At 37.5% G+C, this 25,938-nt stretch overlaps 1 long non-coding RNA gene across 7 annotated transcripts in view; it reads left to right on the top strand.

Moving 5' to 3' along the window:
- The first annotated feature begins 1,250 nt into the window (after positions 1 to 1,250).
- Positions 1,251 to 25,938, top strand: part of LOC310882273 — a 247,681-nt gene continuing 222,993 nt past the window's right edge. For 2 of the 7 annotated variants that reach the window (XR_014572877.1, XR_014572878.1), the window contains exons 1-5: positions 1,251 to 1,520; positions 4,287 to 4,393; positions 5,636 to 5,745; positions 10,229 to 10,326; positions 12,519 to 12,567. This is a non-coding gene — a long non-coding RNA (uncharacterized lncRNA). Of the gene's footprint in view, positions 1,521 to 4,286; positions 4,394 to 5,635; positions 5,746 to 6,777; positions 6,839 to 10,010; positions 10,097 to 10,228; positions 10,963 to 12,518; positions 12,568 to 13,425; positions 15,576 to 25,938 lie in introns of those variants that run through there. The other 5 variants (XR_014572880.1, XR_014572883.1, XR_014572882.1 and 2 more) reach the window with 5 other exon arrangements.

Below are 25,938 nucleotides of genomic sequence, written 5' to 3'. Positions count from 1 at the left end.
AGAGGGAAATTCTTTATTTAAAACAGTAAACTCCCTGTTAAGTGTATGTAAGTGGCTGAATTACTAGTAGGTCAGGTAGAACAAAATCTCACATGTATTTTCTCCCAGGCAATTCTTATTTCATACCCACTGGACTTTTGGACTCCCTCCTAAAGGAAATGTATGGTATTGAAACTTTCTTTTGTTTCATGCTTGGTATTATTGTGGGATAAAAACAAGTGGCCCAAAGCTAATTTTAAGGAAGCATAAGCATATGCTGTTGTTCATTTTCAAATATATCTTCTTTTCTTGGAGTTGTAATTATTCACATTGTGCTTATTTATTTATGTATTTATTTTTCCCATCTAAACAGCTTGGTAGTGCCAGTCCCTTAACTCCATCAATGCCAATGTTTATAAGGCCAAACAGGCAAAAATTCCCTTTTAGTCTCTTCTTCTAAAAGATTTCCTCCTTCCTTTCCCCTCATGTTAAGACAGAGGAAAACATCAGAGGATTAGGCAAGATATTTTCTTCAGTAGAAAATGTTAAATTTGTGTTAAATTTCTTAGCTAGTTCTAATAGCCCTACAGTTGAGTGCAAAAGAAACCATCATCAGCAAAATAAAGTTTCTGAGAAGTAGCAAAGAACTAACCCAATTTCTATTGCAACTCAGTGACATCTCTGGGAAATCTGCAAATCGGATTTTAGCTTCCTACAAGTTAGTTTGCCATATGTATCAGCATAAAATACTAGATATTTTTATTAAAATGCTTGGACAAACTTGCTCTAAAGCATTATCTGCTGCATTATCATCTGGCTTAGACGCTGGCCTGGTAGAGAACAAAGCCAAAGTGGGGGATACAGAAGTTTGTGCTGTGCCTGAAGTTCTGCCTTGTAACTTCAGGTGGAAGCAGATAGAGCCTCTCAGGAGCATGCAAACTACCGACTCCCATGAAAGGTGAGGTTTTCAGGAGCTTATCCTGAATGTTTCTGTAGATGTCATCATTAGGCAGCTCTTTGGTCACTGTATTAATGGTTGGGGGTCTTATTGTGAAACCTGGGACCTCTCATGCCTTTCTGTGCATCTCACTTTGATTTTCAAAGCAACATATTCAAAAACTCTGTGTTACTACACCCACATCCCTCTCCCTCCTCCCCCCATCAAGCTTTTTGTGAAAATGACTAGGCCTCAATCTAATTTGAGCCTTCCAAAGAAAATGCTAGAAGTCCCAGCTGAAGGGGATGAGACACGAAAGGCTGCAGGTGGGGAAGGTGGGACCTGGGCCCTGTCAGGGGGCTCCGGGGGTAGCTGTGGGCAGTTCAGGTGAAGAAGCTCTGCAGGAGGCTGGGCTTGAGGGCACAGAAATAGTCAGCCCAGAAAAGCTGGAGCCTGTTTTTCAGCAGCCATGGAAAAGATGTAAAAGAAGGTGCCTGTACCCTGCTGTCTAACTCGCCATGGTTTTGGAGGGGTTAGTCTACTGCTGAGCTATGGAAACTGCACTGCACGCGTATGGAGCAGTGGGAACTTGACTGCTTTATCTGTAAGTGATTCTAGAAGCATTTGAAAGGGCTGAGGATTTAATAGAGAGCCACAGTGAGACTAAAATTAATAGGGAGCTATAACAGAATGATAATATAATTGATATTTTTTTTCAGGGCCTGAGGGGAGGGAAAAACCATTCCTCAGGAAAATGGGTGGAGTTTGAATATAGTAGGGTCTTGTGAGCTAAGGTGGCTGCTGAGGCCATGTGGGGGGAGGGGACTAGGGCAAATGCAGGTTAGTTTTGTGTTCAAAAGCAGATACCTTAGAACATAGACATAGGATTTTAGGGCATTTACGACTATTTTGTAAAGGAGAACTACTACTCCTGGTCATGGGATAGATGTTAGACTGAGTGTGAAGCTGAATTTTAGATCATCCTCCATAAAGCTTCAGTGCAGTAGCTTGTTCTGAGTAACTTTTTGCTCTTTCCTCTAGGAAAGCAGAGGCTGCTTCTTTCTTCATTTTTTTTTTTTCCCTCCCTGAAGGACTGTATTATTTGTGTGTTGTAATTTGACTTATTGAAAGCAAGGGTGTAAAACTCTATCATAAGTAGAGGAAAACCTGAAGCTAATAGGAGTAAAGTGGTATAAGATGGCTTTGTGTGCTGTGGCCTGTGTGGAGACGGACATGCTTCATTTCAGAGTGTTATTGCAACAGCCAAAAGGTTTTTATGCATGGTTAAACTTCCAGATCTCATGGTGCGGATAAAGTATGAGACACTAAGATGTTCGTAACAACATGACTGGAAATAAGGCTCCAGTTATGAGGACTGTGCTAAATCTCACAGTGAAGTGGTGCAGTATTACAGCTAGAGGAAAAAATGCTGTATTAGACCAGCTCCTTAATGGAATAAGGATCATGGCCCAGATAAAAGATGTGAAATCCATTTCGATCATGCTCAAATTGAGAACTATGTTACTCAGTGGACAGTCACTGTGCTAGATCATTGTCACACATATTTGAAGTCACATAAGAATTGTTTTCTTTCCGTTTGTTGTTTTTTTTTTTTGTTTGTTTGTTTTTCCCCTCCCTCACTTGGGCTGTGGGGGAAAGAAATGGGAGCGGCTGGAGCATAGGCTCTTGCTCACGAGCTGCTGAAAGCACCTTCCCTGATCCTCCAGGCAGCCTCCTTTCTTGGAAGCACTAGCTCCTGAGACAACAGCAAAGTGAAGTTGCTATATTATATAAACTAAATGGGTCAGGTGCATTTGCCATTTCCATCAGCTATTTCAACCTCTATCTCACTGCTTGTGTAGATGTCAGACAACTATTCACAATACAACTGTTCGCAATGTGTGAGGTGGATATTCAGGTATGTCTAGGGCAGGTACAGGGACTAATCTTGTGTGTAACAGTGGTAGGTGCTCAGTTTAACTATGGACAGAATGTGAGACTTTACCAGGACCGAAGGAAAAAAGCTTAAAAAAAAAAAGTTTTTATACATGCTGACTTGTATGGTAACCAGAAATTTGCTGGTTCGTGTGCGTTAACAGCCAAAGATGCTGTTATGTGTCTTAAACTCCCCCTGGAGAGGGGATGATATTCAGTGTACTTGTTCTGCCTAACTTAGCATAGCCAGTAGAGGGGGGAAAAAGAGGCTACCCTGGACGTCATGAGCATGGCATGTGTGCTCTGGGCTTCTAGAAGAAGCCTGTTTGTCCCCGTTGACTACTCCTGCAGTTTCCTTCATATCAGCTACCTTTATGTGCTGAAGTTAATTTCTACCTTGATGACAAAAAGGCTAATATAATCCATGTATAAATGCTATGAAATGCTAAGCAGGCATGAAAAGACTGTTCAGCCTCTGCAGTTGGCACAGCTATAATTGCTATTGGAATATTATGTAGTGTTTGCAGTTCTAGAGGGAGGCCAAAAGCTGCAGGGTTCAGAGGAGCTTTTTTTTTTCCCCACCCTTAATGTAAAGTATAGAAAACATGTCCCAAGGTCAAGAAGCCCACTTTATTAGTGTATCAAACCAAAGCTCTGAAGAAGAATATGATTGGTTTATAAATACATGCATCCCATTCAGTAATTTGATAGAGGATTAATCAGTCAATTCAGCAGACAAAATACAACAAAAATTAATCTTGTAGTGGAAAAAGAACCAACTTGCACGAAGTTAAGAATACATGCTTAATCATTTATGTAAATTAATTGCTCGTGGAACAGCTTACCTTGGGTGATAATTATGTTATTGAAATATCTTTTAATCTACTTGGGATGTTTTTCAGGAGTGTATGGTTCAGGTAAAGATATGGTAAAGGTATGGTTCAGTGTTCAGGTAAAGATATTATACATAGGTAAGGAATTCATGTAAGGAAATCTCATTGCCTCTGATATGGAGGACATTAGGCTAAAGGATTATAAATGTTCTTCTGGCCTATTTAAAAAAAAAAAAAGCAACAAATTTCCTCTAATAGGGCTACAAAAATGACTGTGTATTACACAAAGTAGGAAAAATCTCTCTTCTTAAAGGTGAAGCAAAGCTCCTAATGCTTTGCTTGATTGATTAGCCAGCACCAAAGGACTGCCTGAATGAGGGAGGAGAGGAAGTATATTTTTGAACTAACAAATCTCTACTTTTAAATCCCTTAGTTCAGAAATTTATCTATAATTAGAAAAAAGACATCCATATGGTGACTTTTCTAGTCCCAGATGGGTAGCTGTCATTTTGCACATGATCTTTGCTTCTCTTTTGAAGTAGAAATGAGTAATCTTGGAAATATTAATCTGACTTCAACTATATTTATCCTTCTATCAACAGTGATGACACACTTTGATTTCTTTCTTGGCGTTTGCAGTATGTGCTGTGGTGCAGAGGATTCCAGTTGCCATAATTTTCAGTGGAAAGAATAATTATCACAGGGAACTGTAAGTAAGTTATTATGGACTATTTGTATTTTTAATTAGCAAAACCAAAATTTTCAAGAGTGGTGACACAAAGATATGCCAAATTCGAATTTCTGCTAAAGGGGTGGTAGAAGGTGTTTTTTAAGTACTCAGGATTGGCTCCCCTTTCTGGCAATGTATTACCTGGCACAGGAACAGCTGTACACCTGCTCCTGCCTGGCAGGCTGCCACTGGGAATAGTTATGTCGGAGCAAACAAGAAGTAAAAATAATTCGCCATGCCAGGAAAGATGTTTTGGTATTAGACTTTTTTTGATCTTAACTACTAGAGTATTAAGCCTTAGCACAGTTCTTTCTGCCCTTGTCAATATAGTTTTTGTGATGACATAACTACAGGCATCTTATGTGGTTAGACTTCCTTTTTTGCTGCTGTTATTTGTGGTGATGGGATTTACTGTGTGTATACAGGGCAGGTATTCTCTAGTGGGCATTGTGACTGCATAATTTTCCCTCTCTCCTTCATGAAATATAATTTTGGTTGCTTCTGCTTAAATATCCACATAGGCTAGCAATCTCTAAATGGTACAAAAACTTGACATTCCTCTTAGTAAGCATTCTCCTTAAAATGCAATCTTATTTTGGAGGGGGAAAAAAATGTTACACTACAGTTGTTACCACAGGCAGTGTCAGAGGCAAGAGGCCAGATCCAATCAAATGAAGTAAATGGAATTACCCTGAATTTACTCCTGTATAAGTGGGAGCTTGTTTCAAGCCCCAAGCTACATGAAAATGATTGCTGTTCTCTTCACTAGCATTGCCCATATGAAAGCTGACATAAATACAACCTAGAGTGAACTTATTTAGCAAGTCATAGGGTATATTTTTTCACCATGATTGAAAGGCCTTAAGAATGTAAGTTTCAGATCCATGAAGGAGCAGAGGTGCCTGAGTTCTATTAAGACCAATAGGAATTAAATGCTTAAGTGACGCAGTCCTATGCCTTGGAAAACCTTCAAGCATTTTTTTTATCAACTCAGTGATCTTTCAGCACTATCCTTATGATTAAATTTGTCTTTTTTTCTTTAACAACTATGAAACACCTGAGGAGAATAAATGTTAAAAGTTTACTTTTTTTAGGTTGACTTATTATAAGAAATCAATGTTCTAGTGTTGCTGGCTTAATAGTAGGGGAATTTTAGCATACTTGTAAAGTTTGCAAGCAAATGAAGAGGTAATGTTGAGTATTGACTTTGCCATGACAAAGGTTGGGGAGGACTGCAATCCACAGTGAGGAGAAACCCTACATGGACACTCGTGTGGAGCTGGAGAATACAGTTGCAAATGTGGCTGTATTATGACTTCAGACCTTGGAAGGTACTTAATACTTCATATCTTGGTGTCATATCCCCCCCACCCGCTGTTGTAGCAGATTCCAAAAGAAGAGATACTGTTCCTCTACCGATCTAATTTTTTAAAACTTTCTCTAGGATTTAAACCAACAAAGTCGTTTACTCTTTTACTTTAGATGTTCTTTTAACAATGTTGCTGTACAAAAAGATAGAAAGTTCAGAGAACGTCCTTGGAAATAAGCACACGTAGGTTAGAGCAGTAAGAAAACAGTAGGAAAGCACCACTGCTGTGATTTACTGGCTTGTTCGAAAGGAGGATGAAAAATGTGTGCATCCCATGATTAAGTAGCTTGCTTATTTTGCTGCATGTCTCTTTAAAGCTGTGAATATTAGTTATCAAAAACAAGCTGCATGTTTTACAGATAAGAGATTTAATAATCACCTAGCACTTACTCTTCAATAATTCTAAGCTTGAGTTTTACCTTTAAATGCTTGACTAAGTACGTAAGTTTAATAAAACCTGTATATATGCTTAAGGTATGCATTGAAGATTTAAATATTGTGGCAGAAACAAGCTCTGATGGCTATAGGAATATTTGTTGTGTACCTCTCATCCTAATGGTACCCTGATACTTCATCAATAAACCAACCCAGTGTATCTAAGGTCAACTGATGTGTGGCAACAGCACTGTTCAAATCTTGAGTTCTCAGGAGACTATGGGAAACATTGTAAATTCAACTGAACTAGAAAATTGTGGTTAATTGGAGGGAAAGATAATTAGTCAAATGATGGGTGCACAATAAAAATATTGGATTTAGGCAGGCTCTAAAAAGATATGGAAGTGGGGTAGATTTCTGCCCTTGTACAGGGGGACATTTTTAACTTAAAACAGGCACAGTGAATCTCAGCAAGTTAAGACTTGATAACTGCAAAATTTTCATGTTTGACATGAATTTGAGAGTTGTGGGTTCTTTCAACTGACTCTTCTTCACTCAGAGCATAAGAAGTGCTAGTGTAGAAAAGTTTCCTAGGTTACAGCTCTTTTTCCATTTGCAGTTTCTGCTGGAGACTTGCTACCATGTTAAATTGGCAGGCGTCTTGCAAAAAAATACACAAGGTAACAAAGAACACCAAATCACATACGGCATGCTGGAAAACAATATTTTCTTCCTTGTAGAACAGACCACGTCCAAGTCTTTCTGTTGGTCAAAATGGTTCAAAACAAGGACCTGCTGCTGCTATGCTTCAAGATTCTCCTAATAACTGATCAATGCTCAATAAGGGTATTATACCACCCATCACCCCGTGTTCTTTTCATTAAATGTAACTGTTAAGCATCTTGATCTAAGGCTCCCAATACACAGTTTCCAGATCAGAAATCTAGCAGAAAAACCTATTAAAAAAAACAACCAACACACGCAAACAAAATCTGCATACACACATGGATTTTGTCTTATATTGTCATTTTTGTTCATGTTGAATGATTTAGTCCCTAAAAATTACTTAGTGTCACCTAATTGTGTTTATCTTGGCTTCTCTTGGAATGTAAATATAACTGAAGAAGCAAAAGGCAGGAGTTGTAAGAGTGGGAATGATTGTCAGTTTATAGAGAGTTTTGGGACAGCCACAACTGAATTTTGCTGTTACCCACAATAAAATATGATGTATTGCTAACTGCTAAAACCTAGTCTTCTGCTATGTGTAATACGTTTGGTGCAATTTTGCCAGATGTACAAAAAAAAATTGTGATTACTGTGATTACTTTTAAGCAAAGGACCAAACAGACCAGTGGAAATACTTAGGAATCTCTTATGAATTGAAGAATTTGTGCAAAAAGAACTGGTAGGCTCTCAGTGAATGAAGCTCTATTCAAGTGCATTTATTTTTTTGTTAGTCTAGGAAAGAGTTGTAAATGGTTTGCAATATAGTCACTGTAGTAAAGGGAACTGTCCTATCAACATGTGTGCAGGTATGGCACTTTCCAGAGAGGTTTAGAGATCTGATTCCTCTTCTGACCTAGTTCGTTTAATTGCGTGCTGTTTGTCAGTTCTGGGACAGTTTTACAGTTTTAGAACTGTATGATCAGAGAAGAGACTGAAACCTCTATTCTTTTTTTTTTGTTACTGTTAATGGGAGTATGTGTGGATATTCTTATGTATAGCAACAACTAGAATGCCTTCTCCAACCTCTGAATTCTTATTCTTCCTTAACACCAGCTTTAACATTTGATACGCTATGTAAATGACAAAAGTCTTTAGTAGGTATAAAGTCTCTACTTCTCATATACATGTATAGAAAAGAGGGATGAAATCTGTGCAAAGAAGAGTCATTTAGAATGGAACAGGGGGGAGCTATGGGAAGCATTGCCCTGTGGTACTGCACAGGCTGCTGCTTCACAAGGCTTTGAGCAAATTAGAAACTATGCGATTGAGAATAACTTCACAGAAATTTGAGAGGAAAGGTGCAATTAATGTCAGTTAGTAACAAAGTAATTATTCAGAGACTAAAGTTCAATTATTTTATTGTGCCTAATATGTTTCTAACACGTTTTTCATCCATCTGCATTCTGAGGCTACGTCGTTATTGAATTTATTATTGGCCCAGTGTCCATCCATATATTTCTCTGTGTTTCAGGATCACTTAAACACAATGAAGGCAAATGCTTAGAGACAGGTTTTAATAGTATTGAAGTGACATTTCCTTCTGGGCCTTGGCCGTACTGTTTTAGCTAGATTCATGTCCCTTTAGGTGGGTTCTGAAGCCCTTATTTGACCAAACGTATGGGTGGGAGACTGGTTACATGTAAATCTGTTTGAGACTTGTCTGCTCTTTAGGAAGGATGCAAGTTAAAATGCTCAGATACCTCTGAAAAATCCTTTGCTGAATTTTGTGTATCCTTAGGTAGCTGTGAGAGACTTCTTTCTTATAATGTGTCTCTGATTGTTCTTCTCTTATATTACATCCCCTCTTCACGTTTAGGTGAGGTGGAACGATAAGAAATTACCAGTGAGGGGTCGAACAGTATAAGTGATGCTGCTTCTGGGCACCAGGAGGAGTCTAATAATGATGAAGTTCTATGCTGTTGGAGTCTCTCCATATGGGAATTTTTCTATCCAAACTGCGTTGTGATTCTATTTCCAGTGTCCATTTCTCAGTTACCTGGAAACTATCTGCATTCCTAAGGGAAACGTCTTATTTGAGCACTTCAAAGTTATGCACAAAATTTACTGCTCTATGAAAATGATGAGTTATTTGTTCCTCTCAAAAAAGGGAGTCCGGGGACTGCAGGTGATTAGAATGTTGCAGGGCTGCTTTATCAGCCATGTTATAGCCTGAGTTATTGCCTTCAGCTGTTCTTTATCTGGTGTTTACAAATACTTCTTTGCATCAGTGTCTTCTGCTGCCTTTTTATCTTCTTTTTCTCTCTATGTCAGTAAAAGCTGATTTTGTCACTCTCCTCTGGTTACCCATTTTCTGCCTCTGTTGACTGGCTAGTTGTTACACTATTTCTCTGTTATTGGAAAGCAGCTTTCTTTTTATTCTCTTTCAGCTCCTTAAAGCTGTGATTGCAACATCGCACCAAGCAATTCTATTGGGTTTTATTTATCTCCCTCTGCTACTATTTGCATTTTACTGAAAGTCATTTCTGAGTTTTTTCCTTTTTTTTGGTAAACATAATTAGCTCCTGTGAATAGGAAACTGTTTTTCTTGATTGCTTTTTAGTGAAGTATTTTTTTTTTCCTCCCTTGAGACAAAATTGTAAACAGGACTGTTTTGGAAGGTATTTTTCCTTGCCTTTGGATTTTGAGAGAGGAGACTAACATCTGTTAAGTCTTCAGTTAAACATTACTTGTTGAAATAGTTGTCCAGATCCTAGGTAGTATAAACTGTTAGCCTTTGAAATCTGTAAATCTCTACTTAACATACACTAACTGAAAATCTTACCTATTTTTTTCAAAAAAACATTAAAATCTATGTGCCAGATTCAATCATTGAATTATACTGACAGGAGTTTCTGAATGTCTTTCTGCTCAGTTAATTAGCTCATTCTCTGATAAGAATTATTTGGAAGGTACCTTATGGGCATGGTGTGATGAAACAGTATTGAATGGTGCAGGAGTGTATTCAGTGATCCTATCGTATCTAGATGTTAATCTGACACTGATTGTCTATATGTTCCGTATGTTCCTTTTCAGTGAAAACCCCAAAGATACTCCATCATCTAAATTACATTTCCCAATCTTGCCTAATTTGCAAGTCTTTAATTCACTGTTCTCTCTATCCATTAGTAACTTAGGACTCTTGTGTCAGATGTGTCCTTTGAAGGAATGTACACTTCTGGCATGGACTCATTCTGCACTTAGAAAGCAGAAAGGTAGTTTTTGCATTTCCGTTTAATTTGATACGACATATTGAGTATCCTCTGGGATGCTTTTCTATTGATTTTTGTAAATTATGTTACCATAATATAACGTGTTTAATCTATTTACTTTTTTGTTATCACTAGGATTTTATACTTCCTGACTGGAAGGTTCTTACAAAAAGAAGCCCAAAGGAGGCAGTGGCATTGGAAACGATGAACAATAACCCCAAATGAATTCTCAGGTGAAAGAATTTTAATTTCTCCTAAACTGAGTTCAGAGGATGATTTATTTGTTTAACTTTAAAGCCTGTAACTAGAAGAATTTGCATGTTTAACTTGTTATTTTGCAGGGACTTTATTTGTTTTAAATTTGAAAACAGCTTGTGAATTTTTATGCAGTCTGTTTTTTATAACTATCCAAAGGTACCTTGTGATGATTCAACTGTTAATAATACCTGTAAGTTGGAGTTACTAAGGTGTTTTTTGTGTTTTGTCATTTTGTTTTGTACTGAATATTCAATATCTCAGTGCAGGAAATGGCCAAATTTCATGTTAAGAATAATCATGTTTCAAGCTAGCTGGCTGATACATATTTTTAAAGTCAGTGTCCACTGAAAGCTTGAGCAAGATCTGTCCTCTCATGTCAGGAGACTAAATGTATTAAATATTTCTTAAAATTGTGCAGTTATATTTAAATATGATAAACTTGTTTATTTAAGAAATTTACAATATTTTCTGGTGAAGTGTTTGGCTTCAGGGATTCAGAGGCTTAAATGAAGAAGTTAAAACTGTTTTCGGGTGTCCAGCCAGTATTCTTTTAAGGTATTCAAAGCAACTGTTACTAGTACATAGTTTCTGGCATGTGTTAGGGGCAAGTATGCTTAAAACACTTTTTTTTTTCCACATTATTTTCCTTATAGGAATGAATTGAGGTGAATTATTTTGAATATGTTTATCTACCTTAATCAGGCATAGCTGCGGTATTAAAAAAAAAAAGTTAAGAACATTGTAAGGACCTCTTTGAAAATATATGGAAATGACAAACTGCATTAGGATTGTGTATGTGTTCTTTAAAGCTTCACTGAAATTCTAATCCTTGTCACTTCAAGTCTAAACAATGAAAGTAGTAGTATAGGTCTTGATTGTAAATGTGATTTATTTCTGTAGGATTTACCATTGTTATTCTATCTGAAGCATTTGTTATGGGATTCTTTAAAGTGATTTAGAAGACATTGGACACAGCTATATAACTGACCATAGTGTGCTATTTTATAATAGCTGAGGTAGCTACATTTAACTAAGAATACCACAGTATTAGTCTCCTCGTTTGCAAGCAGTGATGCTTCATTGCTCTGCCCTCGGAAATATTATCATCAAATTAAAATTCATAAGTAGCCTAATGTTTGTCACTGTACAAATTTACATCAACTCTAACTTGGTTAAATTTGTTACTGAAGAAAAATTAGTGAATTATTCTGTGTTTACTAGTCTCAGACATCCTGAGGTACAGCACAGTGCTACAGAGAAAACTTCATGCTGACTCCCTGCTGTACCTCCTGCTGGAGGGGCAGAACAAATACCTGCAGAGGTGGGCTTAGCAGATGCTAGGGCATCAATATTTTTGCAGCAAAGCAAGAGATTTTCCAGTCTGTCAGCCTTGACTCTTTTTGTCATCACAGATCCCATGAAAAGATGGAGTTCGCCAGTGAACAGATTTCAAAACAATTTTGATTCTGTCCTCCAGAGTGTCTGCGAACTCTTTTAGATTAGTGACATATACAGTTTTATAAATGCATCATGACTAGAAATATCCAGGCTGTTAAGATTAGATTAACTGTCTGTTAAGGACAGACTTGTGCAAAAATGTCTTTGAAATGACATCATAGTCTGACAGCAAAATATTGATAACAATTCTGAGTATTTCGTATCCTTGGCTTTGTAGTTGAAGCGTGGTAGCTTTGCAGGTCTTGTATGGTAAGTCCTGGTGGGTAAGCCAAAAGGCCAGTGTTTCACAGATGAATATATGGTACTCCTGGAGTTTCATGACTGACTAGCATAAAAATCTGAAGAGCTGCTCTTTGGATTTGTACTCAAATAGTGCAATATACAGCACTATAGTTAGAAAGTACATGTGCAGTTCTTGCTTGTACTTCATCTCTTCAGCATGATTGTCAGATTGTGCATGACAACTGACAAACCACTTAAAGGTAACATCTGTGACTCAGTGAGCCTAAATAATTATGCCCAGCCTCTAGCACGTGTCTCTATGCTTTGAGATAAGCCCTTTTGAAATGGCATCTCAGAATATCAATAGGAGAAAAGACACAAACTGTCTTTTTTTTCCTATTGCCTTCATCTTCCACTTACATTCAGTAGATTTTGATACTTACTAGTGGTGCCTAGTAAATATCATTTTTGTAACATTTTCCTGCAGTTCTTCCAAAATGAACAGTTTGGAAGTAACCACAGTGATGCAGCTACAGGTAAGTCAGCTGCACAATTAGGCCATATGATTGGCGTGTGGTCTGAACAGATTCCATCCTGTGTTGCTGTACTGTCACTTGCTCTATTTTCACCTGTGTCTGTGCAGATATATTGCAATTTTCTGTGTGCCAAATGTCCAAGGATTATTTTCCAACACAGGAAACTGTGGGAGAATGTTCCTTCTAAATACAGAAATACAGTTAGCAACAACTGCCACTTAAACGACAGCAAGCAAGCACCAGAAGAATAAATATGTGCATTGTATATAATTTGGGCAAAAACACTTGCAATGACACAGGGAAACTTCCGGTGTAGTCATAGCTGTAGTGCAACAGCAATAACTTGGATTTAAAGAAGGTGCAAAAGGAACCTTTAGACTATTTTTTTGCCTCTAATTCTGGAAGAGTCTTCTAGCTCTTTTTCATTATTCTTTCTTTGTCTCCCTTTTTTGCTATGACTTTCTTGCTGTATCTTTCCCTTGAAGATTCTCTTCCTGTATATTATATTCAAGTTGAGATATGTTTCAGATGCTCCAAATCACTCCTCCACCACTTCCTGTGTACATCCCAACCCCACTGCAGCAGAAGATTCACCTGTTCATCCCACATAGGTGGAAATTGCCATACTAATACCTCATGAAGGCTATGTCAGTATGTCTGAGGTACCCTTAGGCCAGTGCTATTTATTTTGCTTTCTTCACTTGGGGCATAGCTATGTCTCACAGTAAGTTAATCTCAGCTGTCTGAGTGCTGGGATCTAATTACCCTCCTTTATTCAAGCAGCTGCTACAAAGAGTTGAAAAGTAGAAGTCCCTTTGGTGCCCATTATGAGCAGGTTTTGCTGTGTTTGTTTTGCAGAAGCATTCATATTTTCCAAAAATGAGAGCACTGACTATCTGCAAAGAAGCTCAAACACAAACTTGCTGTTACATGTTGAAAAATAACACGAAGTTTCATATAAACTGTCACACAGTCATATGAATAAGCCAGCTCTTGTTTTACTCAGACTGAAGGGATCACTGCTGGTGGGCTTTGGCCTCAAGCGCTCCCCAAACTGCCCCGAACAGTCGAGCAGTACCCTGTTAGTCCTGGTGGGGTTTTTTTGGTCAGTGGTGAATTGTGTACCTCATCCTTTCCTCCTGACGTTAATAGTAATTCACATGCCAATCTGGAATTCTCTCTTGTACTATGGTTATGTGGATTTATCAGCCGCTGCAATTAATTTATTGGGAGGCTACCATTTGGTCATATATCTCACAGTTATGAGTTTGGTTAAGGAAGAAAATAAATTTGTAGCATGGTTGAAATCAGTGGGCTAACTTTTACAGTGACGATTAGAGCAGTTTAATCCAGTGTTTTAAGTACCCTAATGTAGGGAATTACTTAGATATTTGAAAGGGAAAAAAAATCGCAGGAACACAAACTCTTAAGTCTATCTGATCAGTGCTTAAGGACAGTATTACACAGCTGGAGAAGGAGCTCTATTTGCTGTGTATGAATAGCCCTTCTTAGATAATGCTGCCATGTATAAAAGTTTTGAAAGTCAGGAGTGTGTGTATTCTGTTTATTCTTAATTCGTCTCTTTTATTTTGATAAAATGTTCAGCTGCTGGTCACTGGAATCACTCTTAGTGGCAAAATCATTAGTTTTCTTCTAACTACTAAAAGGACTGCTTAAAAAGTGCTTTACACAGTCCCAGGTGGGAAATGAGGAATCAGAATGGGGATGGAGATCAGTTGTTCTACACAACTGCTGCTTACTCAGATATACAGGGGTTTGTGCATTTCATTTATATCAAGTTACTCTGCATGAGTGATCAGAAACTGTACTGCACTGTGTTAGGAAAATCTACCTCTGTGGACTGTGAATCAGAATTCCTCTCATCAGCTTTTTCCCAAAATTAAATGGATCTATAATAAATCAATTTTCTTGGGAATAAAAATGTCATATGTTGGCATTTCTAATTAAAAAGGCGTGTCAGTTTCTTAAAATTTAATGTCTCATGTCTCTACTGGTCTACTACAGCAGTAATACTGTTCACTTGACACCTCATAAATAATTTTCACTTGAAGATTTCTATATGGAAGACACTTTAGATCATCTGAATGGATTAATACATAAGAATTTCATGCATTGCAGAGAAATGGGTGAAATTAATACCAAGTGCTAAAAGTCATCAACAGGAACTATGTAACTTTGGATGTAACTCTTAATGTTGCTGTTAAGCAATAACCTTCACTACTTCTATTAATACTTCATGTAATCAGGTCAGCAGAGAAAAAACAATATTGAATTCTGTGGGCTCCCTATGTGAAAGCCATTCCCTAATTCCTTTTAGGATACAGAGAAGTAATTCTTAATAGCTGTAAGGTGACTCTGCTGCGATCTTGTACGTACATGCAAGCTCCATGGTTTTATGGTATGGTGTTTTGTGTGTTTTTGTTGTTGTTTTGCCAGAAGTCTAATGCTATGATGTTTTAGTGCATTTCTGAAGGTAAAAAGATGAAGAAACTGTTTAAAAACAAAAATAAAAACCCAAACAAAACTTTTTTTTTTGTTTTCAGTGCATTTTATACAAATTCTGTAAATAGTTCTGTGGTACAAGGAGGGCTTATGGTTAATCACTGTGGTTATTGGCCCTTGAGAAAGGCAAAAAAAAAAAAAGACACAAAATAGTATCAAGTATATTGCACTTTTTCTTCCTGCATGTGCACTACCTCTTTCATGTACATGTTTAGCTAGTTCTGTTCCAGGTAGTTTTGTCTTAATTGGGTTTTGTGGTCTGTAACCTTTGTAACCCAGCAAATTAGTGTGTTGCTTGAGGCTGTCCATTGCAATGTACGCACCAGCTAATTTTGTGCAATTTTCCTTATTCTCAGGACCCAAGCTTGAGGTACCAGGCATTCTTCTGTTTACTTGGCATATGTGATGTGGGTACATTTTTATTGCCCATATTCCACCTCTTCATTAGTCTCATTCTCTGTTTTCATCTCAATTAAAATGCCAGGATCTGCCACTTCTCTGCCAATTTCATGATGGCCTACACTGGCAAACACCCGGAGTTGTGCTATAGTCACTTCTGCAGGTGGAGAGGGCAGTGTCTCTTGAGGTTTGGTTTTTGAACACTGTATTGAAGCTGCCTTTTCTAGCTGTCTTGATCTCTGAATCTGATTGTTTGGGATGGAAGCAGAAACTTAAGATTGAAAGGGACTTATTTTTACAATGAAGTTCAAACAGTAACCTGCTGTTTCAGTAGATCTTTCATATCATGTGCAATTATTTTTTCTGGTTTTATCTTCTGGTCTGGTTAAAAAGTTAGGAATTTCGTTTTGAGACGTAACCTGGAGTGACCAACTGAAACTATGGTTCACATAAATCTGTAAACTCCCCCAGAACTTGTAGTGACTGTAGCTGTGCACAGGACAAAGAGGTCAGCATATCTAAATGAGAAACTTTCATCACGTGGCATGTGATACTTGCCACTTCTGCTTTCGAAGTTGTTTTTTAATTGAATATAAATATTTTAACCTCAACAGTGAACAGTGGGAGACAAACTGTTGCACTTTTCTGTCCCCTGCGTCTTATGTAGCCATACAAAAAAGCACAGAGGACACACAACAGCCCAAATGCCTTCATAGTATTTGGTACCCACTTCATACTGTGGTGAAATTATTCTAGATGCACAGTAGTAGTAATTGGAGAACAGCAACCTGAAATATATTGCAGCTACACAGGAAATCTCAAGCTTTTGGAATACAACAATTTTTATGAGGAAAACCCATTGCCCTTGAGGGGTTACAGTACAAGGAACGCAGCAAAATCTCCTGTTATTTGCTGAACCTTGATGTTAATGGAATGAGTGCTCTTAAAAAATAAGATGGTGTTCAGGTTTGCAGTTAGCCAGCTCTCAGCCAAAATAAAATTTTATCCTGGTCTCCAATGGCAGGCTTTGCAGCAGAAATCGGCTGTGGAGCCTTGCTATCAACACTGCATGCTGAGATCCTTCTTTCATGTAAATTATGACTTTTTCTGTGAGCAGGTGATAAGCTTTTTCAAATGGCTTGATAACCTAGGAAATAGAAAGCTTCCAAATTCGCATAAGGGAGTGGCATCCATTGTATGCCTCTTAGTGACCTTAATTTCTATGTGATTAAATTTTGATCTTTTAATGATTTTTGCTGTGACGGGTGACAGAGAAATGAGGGACAAGCAGGAGAAACTGACACATTACTGCTTGCAAATGAGCTCATTTGAAAATACATAAAATAGATTTCAATGTTCAACTGAACTGACTTGCTCTTCAAATTAAATTAGCTTGTACGCTCTTTGCTTTTTATTTGTCATAGGGATCGTTGGATTTCTGATTAGGAAACGTCAAATGAAACTTAACTGAAGTACATAATAAATAATTGAAATCCTAGAAAACTTGAGCCACCTCATGTTTCCTATACTGCTTATTTCATACAAAATACTTAGAACCGTTAGTGAATTTAGTTGTATAGTAATAAAATGTTTGATTAGTAATGTTTATTGCTTCTAGCAATATCAAAGATGATCTCAGGTGGAGCAATAGGAAAAGTGAGCCACTAATTCAACCTAATGCTCTGGATTCCAAATGCCCTTGAGTGAGTAGGCAGAGAATTATTTCAATGGATTCAAGTAGTATTAATTTTAATGAAGTTACTTCTCTGAAAATAACAATAGGATCACATCCACTTACTACAAAAAAAGGTGGAGATGTGGGGCTTGGAGTGGAACAGGACTTGTTTTAGAAGGGCAGCTAGTAATAAAAGCATGACATTATCCAGGATATTGATTCTTGTAAAAATGTCACAATGATGATATAGTAAATGATAGACTTTTGATTAATGCACCCTATCATGAGTTGGTCAGACTGTTTGAATCTGACCCCACTTGTTTACAAAAGTATTAATGGCATTGATTTTTTTTCTGCAAAACAAATGTGTTAGAATTAGACACGTTTTTTCAATTGAGGAAGACTCCATTAATGCCATGTGAGATTATAGTTACCTGTCAGCTTAAGATCTGATTTCACTAAGATTCTTTTGAACGGAACTGTTGTGAACTTCACAGCTATTTTCACAAGAAAAGGAAGGTGTCACGTAGTAGGCTTGAAATCATGATTCTCCAGCAGCAAGGGAATCCTCTACCTGAAATTGCTTCAGACTAGACCATAGGAAGGAGGGAGAGATAGTAAAAGCCTCTGGAAAACCCAGCTCAGTTAAAATCAGTGGCAGCTGGACTTGTCACTTGAGCATTGCTGAGTACAGTATTTTGTAAAGCACTAGTGTTGACAGAGGTGTCCAGACCTGGAAATTTCCTTTGTCTGTTATTCCTCAGGTGTGTTTTCCCATAAAATTAAAGTTCTGCTGAAAGTTGAAACACCTATATTATCTGAAAGATGTAAACTTTGTACACATATATGGCAATGCCTGCGAAAGTAAAAAGAAAAACAAAAAAGAAACAAAAACAACCCTTCAACAAATCCGTCTACATCGAAACTCAGACTAGACAGTTTTATTGTTTTTTGCATTACTCTGAGTACAGCTTTTAATATAGGACTTCTCTCTTTACATCTTTGCTAGGGACTAAATCCCCTTACCTAGTGGGGCTTGATTAAAAATTCCTTCTGTCTTACCAGCAAGTGTGGTGGTTAATTTAATAACCACTTTGTTGTAAAAGCTACAAGTAAAAGAATAGACATGCAGCACTGAGGTGATTTTGATACAGAGAACACTTAAGATAATTTTCTGTTGTGCTGGTGTTCTGTGCACCCAGTTTCCTTTGTTAAGCATGCACAAGAAGGAACTTAATAACACTGGATGATTTTTCCATGTGTAAACATTTGTAACTGTAGCCCTTGTATCTGGCAGTTTTAACTGTGCCAAGTCGCAAGGTTCCCTTTGCGTAGGAAAGCCAACAGCCCTCTCGGGTCGCTAGACCATCCCCAGTGTCTTAGCTGAATGTGGCAGAATTGGTGGGGGTGGAGGGGAGCAGGCAGGGGCATGGTGGTGGTGTTTTACCCAAAGTTTGGAACTAATGTTAATAGAACGGTCGCTGCGTTAGAATAGTTCCTATCTGAAGGAAGTTGCTTCTGATTTATAATTACATGCTGCCATCAGTTGTGGCTATTTGTAGAATTGCAGAGGGGTGTAGGTTGCAAAGGGCCTCTGGAGGTCATTTCAACTCCCTGTTTAAAGCAGGACCTCTCAGATTCAGTCGGTAAACAATTCATATGCCTCTGCATAACGAGGGCATGGTTTGATGCACAGCCTTGATATTTATTCAAACCTAAATAAACCCCTTGGTGTTGATGAGAACTTGCGGATTCTTACATCAGCTCTTGTATTCTAAAATTGTGTGGGATAAACTTCAGGCATTATGGAGTTTTATATGTTGCTAGAGTTGCCTTTGTCTCCAAGTTTTTTATGGAACACATCATTTCAGCTTGGATGTGAAGGCAACTGTAGCAATATATACATGCATTAATGCCTGAAGTTTATCCTGCACAGACCAGACCTATGAGCTCGTAACATTACCTGCATCATCTCAACGCTGTGAATCAGCTTTCATATACTGAAAACCCTGTGAGGCAGACCAGAGAGTCCTCCTGCTTGTTAGACTCTACTGGGAGGTGATACCGAAGAGGTTACTGTGAATGTAGATATGTTCGTATACTTATTCCAACAGAAATCAAAGCTTAGCTTTTGTGTTTCCCATCTGTATTTGAGTCAGCTAGTCAGGAACCCTTAATCTGGCAAGCATGATGTCTTTTACATATTTTGTTCTCTCTGTGAGAAGCTGTGAGCCAAAATCAAATACAACTTCAATGAAATTTGCATCTACTTTAGCAGGCACTGCAGTTCAAAGAAAAATGGTCCGTAACAGACCTTTGAAGCATCTTTTGGCAGTTATGTGTTATAAAGTAGTGACTACTTTGTATGTAAAATGGTCCTTGGCTGTATGGATTTGAAAGCACTAAGGAATTGTAATGCTAACAGCAGCTGCAGGTGATTTCATCTGGACACTAATATCTTTCAAGAGCATCATAATCTGGATTTTCTTTCCTGAGGCACTAAAACTGGCATAAACAGTACAGTGGAGTGCCATACAGTTGTGGTTAAACATGGGTGAGCCCCATGGGATAGCGTTTATTCTGGTCCCAGGCGTATCGGATAGGTAATGGATTGTGCGAAGAGAGAAAGAGGTGTTACGATCAAGTCACAAGTCTGAGAAAGTTGTTTAAGACTGTGCTTGTTTTTACTGTTTTAAATAATTTAACTTGCAGAAGTATTAAGAAAAGTGCTCTGCAGTAATTAAAGTAAGTGCCAGGGTGCACGGAAGTGTGTGTGTGGGGGAAATCAAACGTAACCAGACTCAGTCAACACGGACACCAAGAGACAATGACTGGTCAGCCCAGCTTTTCTGCTCTGTTGTGTGTAACCGCCAAGTGTGGGATAGTGCCACACACTGCTCTTGGCAGCAGCTTTACTTGGGAAGGTTGTTTTCCCTTTGGATCATTTCAGAGCTGTGGGTGACAAGCCACAGTGTGGGGGACAGGTGCAGCTGGCATGGGCAGAAGATGTCAGAGGGACGTGGCCATTTCTTAATGGTTTTGCTGCTTAATGTGTAATTACATCCTGCAAGGGTGTCTATGTGGGGACTGAATTATTTTTAGCAACTTAAGCAATGCTAAATCTCCGTATAGGCAATGTTATTCAAAATTAAATTGATCTTAATTTGGTTTGATCTAAATTACAGTGAAGGTGAATTAAGATAGATGAAATAAAAGCCATTTAAATTCTGAATGAAACCATCTGCATAGTTTTATGCAATTTAACCAATGTCCTTCAAATCTGCAGACTTAGTTAAAGTACTTAGCTTTTCTAAGATCCTCAAATGCAGTAATGGCAATTTGAGTCTGAAAACTCCTGTGAGGTGCAATATTTGGGAAGTACAGAGGCAATATCTTTTCTAAAACCCTATCAGCTTAATTTAGATAGCTCATGTTTTATCTTTACAGACAAAGGTCAAATTGAACGAAGTGTAAATGAACTTTCTCTGAAATGACTAAAAGTATTCTTACTCAGCTGGAGAAAATGACCAGTAGAAGTTTGTGTTTTCCTAAATGCAGAGTTTGCTAACGAACTTTATCACTGTTTAAAGGCACCGTGGAATTCTGTTCTGAAAGTCGAATAATTTTTGGCAACTTTTCAGGCCAAAGCTTAAAAATGAAGTTAAAGTGTAAAAACAAACAAACAAAAAAAACCTTCTTGGTTCCTTCACTGGAACTGAACTGAATTTACACTTGTTTTAGACGAAAAAATAAACATAAAAAATAAAATGAATAAATAAAAAGTGAATTAGAATTCCTGGCATTTCTTGAGAATATAGTTTTCAGAGGTATGAGGATTATTATGATAAAATATTTATTGTGGGTTTATAACATAGATTTCTCTTTGATGTAGGGCTTTGTTTTCATCAAATAGGCTTTCCATTTTTATATCAATAAATTTTTAATTACTTTGAGCAATGTGTACAAGACCCCACTGCTGCCTCTTACCTGTTTTCTATGGTAGTCAGAGACTAAATGCCTCCCTATTATCATCACTGTGGTCATTTTTTCTTTTTCATTCTTTCACCCTTCTCTCCGCCAAATGTATTCTGGCATTATAGGGCATTTATTTAACAAGGTGAAGGGGAAAAATGAAATTAGGTCTATGATGCAAGCTTCTGAAGGGACTCTAGGAATTTGTCCATGCGCTAAACTGATTTCTCTGCTCATGTTTCTCTTGCTGGAGGGAACTTTGCTAAGGTCTAGCCAATGTCACTACAATGTCTATCTTCATTAGAAAACACTAAGAGAAGAACATATAAGTGAGAAACATGAGAAATTATTGTAAAAATAACCTGAATGCTTTGACAAGTGTTATTTTAAGGTACTCGAAAAACAAGTTATTACTGAATTCTTCAGGTATGACATCTTGTTCCGTGTTGGGGCTAATGCAGGTATTAAGAGTTACCACTGAAATTATTTGTACAGAGCTGAATTCTCACTTAGAATGAGCTGTAAATTGCCAATATGTTGGTGAGCATCTGTCCATTCTTACAAAGCTGTTCTTCGCTCTGACTTGGGTTCAGACGCGCATGAACAGGAAGTTAAGATGTAACTCGGTTGTCTGCCAGCTGATCCTTGATCCTTTTGAAGGAAGAAGAAGGAAAGGAAAGGAAAAAGCAATGACTTGTGCTTTTTAACATGGGGGCATGTGCAGTGTCATCAGAGCTGGTAAGAGCAGAAGTCTTCTGGAAGATGTTGGTCTGGCTTGTGTTTGCATATCATTCGGGACTGCTCTGTCCATCTGTGTATGGCAGTAAATATACTGGCACTGAAATGAAATTAAACCAAGCGTTTTTTTTGTAAGGTATGGATATAATTGTAAAGAATTAAAAAACATTTTGCAATTAAGGTTTTCAGTTGATCATTTTGCTGTAAGAAGTACTGGTATCTGGCAAGAAAATTCTGTTCAACGTCAATAAATGAAGACAGTATGAATAGTACTTGATACTGCACTTTTCATGTAAAAACCTTGGGACATTTTATAGACTCAGTGTGTCCTCACGATGTTCCTGAGAGTAAAGGAATGTACAAGGGCATTGGTCTTGAGCAAGGATTTGTTCAAGCCATTGGCTAATAACAGATAGTCTTCAAAAACTCAGTTCTAACAATGATCCTATCCTATTGACTTTTATTTTGCAAAAACATTTGTCTTTTTCCTAAGTGAGAAAGTCTTTCTGAGAACATACTTTCTAAAACTCTATGTAAATTGTTTTGAGAGGCAACCCTAACTGTAAGTATAAGCATCACAGGGAAATATCATACAGGTTTTTACCTCTGCAGAAAGATTAGATTTCTATTTCACAAGTGTATATACTAGAGTTCAGTAGATACAGTCATTTTACAAGTAAGTACAGAACGGAGAATTCTTCAATGGTGATGTGTTTTTTGATTAGATGGAGTTACTTCATGAATTAAACAGCAAAGCCACTATGATCTGTATCATCTCTTCCTGTTGTTGGCTTCTTTCACCCTTCTTATGTTGGGAATAAATTCAAAGCTGTCTTGAGAGCTCCGTATCGAAGCTCATCTAAACATCATTATAGCCTTAATGGGTCCCATGCTGTACAGCTGTATGCCTATTTTATAAAAGTCACTAGATCTCTTGTAAGGACATCTCGTAACATAAGACATTACTTCCTAACTGTTCAGATTTTTGCTTACAGTTTTCTTACCTTAGCAAACCATTTACAGTGATGGTGTTAAGTCACTGTTTTATGTAGCTTTTCCATCTGCTTCATCCCTTTCATGAACACATACCTTTCATTACACCATTGTTGCTAAAACTCCTGTTCCAGTAAGTGGAAGGACATAGAAGAGAAATCAAGCTAGAAAGAAGAAAGATAGAAGTTTGACTACATAGTGGGAATCATAGAAAAGAATGATTAATTCCTAGCTTTTTGCTTACTTCTGATTCCCATTAGTTTAGTTAAGATTTCCCACTGCATATGTTACCTCAAAGTACTGACATTCATATGATGGCTATGGTATTCCTACTGGTGATATTTTCTTTTGACATATGCAGTGTTCAATAACACACAGTGACTAAGATGTCCCAAGCACATGACAGTTGTGTTTTAGGGAAACAAGCACCAAACTCAAAAGAGGAGGTTACAATTACAGTTCTTACACACCAGACAGCTCTCCCTCTAACCAGGCAGTGGGTGATTTAGAGATAGGAGTTAAAATTTAGATTTCACTCCTTTCCTTGATACTTTTTTTAAATATTGTCTTTTCCTATTACTGTTTTCTGTCTCCATCAGCGAGTTTAGCCTTTTATCCATCAAATATCATTAAATATATTTGGCTTGACCAATCTGAAACCATTTAAAAATGTTTATGACTTCTTTGGTCATTATATCAAAATATTTAAACTCACTCCCAGGTTTTCTCTTGGGAACCATTTTCTTCCTACGGTAGTGAAGCCCAGGACTTGTCTCACTCACTTCTCCATATATCATTCCTAAGAACTGAGAGAAGAGGAAGCTGTCACTAGGTGATAGACTTCTGCCAGACTTGACTGTCGCTTGAATCTTCAATGTGTTTCTATGCATATTTCCTGTGTTTTCACCTAAAATTTCATAAGTGTTGTATTGATGGAGTAAACCTTAGTGTTGAATGTGTAGCTATAATGCTAGATTACATATGTGATCTCTAAGGCAGTATCTGTTAAACAAAAATGCTCCTCACAGCAGTCCAATCTGCATTAAATTATTTGCAAGTTTCCTGAGAACTGTTCAAGGATCGTTGTTTCCAATATCAACTGACTGACCCCCCACCCTTCTGTTCCTCCCCACCAAGATTTTATAAAATAATTCACTAGAGATGAACTTGGTCACTCACCAGGGAGAGGTGGTATTTTTCATCCTTTTAAATGATCAGTGAAGGGAGTCTAATAATTATTTTTACGCAGCAGCCCTAACATGAGACAACAAATTTCTATTTCTGCAATATGGCAATCAAAATATGTGCTTGGTTGACCAGCTGTGGATCACTAAAGTCAATTGGATGTTGATGAAGAAATTCACTTAAAATATGCCTTAGTTGTCTTATTCTCAGATCTTTAAGTGAAAATGCCACAGAGCATTGAGGAAGGCATCCTCATTAAATATTCAGTACCTGTGAAATGATATCCTGAATACCCAAGCATTTTCCTGAATCAGAGCTTAGAATGCCTATCTGCATGGTTTTATATGAATCGTGAAAATCTCTGCTGACATCTATAGTTAGACAATTATTCTGAAGCTGTAGTCAACCCATCCTATAATTTTCCCACTGATTTATGCTGCTTTTCAGGTACGGGGGGAGAATTAGTGGATGATTTCTAAAGCTATGTTAAATAACTAAAAAAAAAAAAAAGCACAACTGTTTCTTGACTCATAGTTACGTATCCAATTCTCCTTTAATTTATTCTGATCTAGAACTTTCAAAATACAGTTTATAGTTCATCTACAGCGTCACAATTTCATTTTCACTTTTAAATATCTCATTTTAAACAATTTCCTTATGAGTAACTTGCTGATAGTTTCCCTCAGTGTTAATGCATGTTTGCATGTAGGATGCGTGAGACACATTTGCTAAGTTTATGATTTGAAATGAGTTTGTGAACCAGGTTCCCTATTGCATCCAAGATCTTCACTGCTGAAAAAGATTTTAGAAATTAATTTCCATTTTGTTGTGCAGAAGTAGGGAGAAAGCAACAGCTGGACAGCAATTCCACCCGCATCTCAGAAGGCTCATCAAATTACTCTGATACTGAGGAAATTCAGCATCATTCCTTTAACTCCTGTGCACTGGTTTTAGAAGGTAGTGATCATAGTGTCGTGCAGTTCTGATTTACTTCAGTGACAACGACCTGAATGTTTTGGAGTGTCTGCCTCGAGGCAGCTTGGAAAAGAAAGGGTGACTATACTTGTAATCACGTGGCCTTTTTCTTCCTGTTAGGCTGGATTATTTTAATATGGCAAACATGAACCAATGCAATATGTATTTAAATTTGGTTTTTGTCCCGGAGAGCACTGCTTACAACCCCTTATGTTGTAAGGAACTTTCTGGACTTTGGGTACAGTTAGATGCTAAATGACTATGGGCAAAAACATAACTTACTAAGATTCCTGGAGATATGTGTTAAATAATTACTAGCACAGCTTTTATCTTGCATCCGACATATACTTTTTTTTCCTTTTTTTTTTTTAATTCATGCTGTTTGCATTTTCATTAGATGTTTAGAGATTAGAAGAATGATGGTGTTTGCAGAACTATTTGAATTATCAAAGAGATTTGGATATTAATAACTAAGATTGGGTAAATTATGTGTGGATTATAGAAGTTTACACAAAATAAATGAGTGAGTGCTTTACTGTCTATACCAGTGGGACCAGGACTTGGTGTGTGACAGATAAGAGACAAATATTTTAACTAGAAATATGTATCTTGTATTATCTGCAAATTGGATTGTCATGAAGAGCGGGGGAGGCAGAAAAGCTAGAATATAAAGAATATGTGAAAGCATTTAGAAGTCATACCCTGTTTGTCTAATAGAATTAGGAGTGTAGTTGTATGTAAGAGTATAAACAACTCATAGGGTATTTCATGACACATTAACATGACTGATGGGAGGTACAAAGGTGTTGTTTGTTTGTTTGTTTGTTTGTTTTACATGCTACTGGACTGTCAAGCCAGTTTGAAGTAAAAGAGAGGAAAAGTTGTTTGACTTAGTTACTAAAAGCAAGATA

The sequence above is a fragment of the Anser anser genome (assembly GCF_964211835.1).
Source record: "Anser anser genome assembly, chromosome: 15".
Lineage (NCBI taxonomy): Eukaryota > Metazoa > Chordata > Aves > Anseriformes > Anatidae > Anser > Anser anser.
The sequence above is the reverse complement of the archived record's forward strand: the minus strand, read 5'-3'. Positions and strand labels throughout refer to the sequence as shown.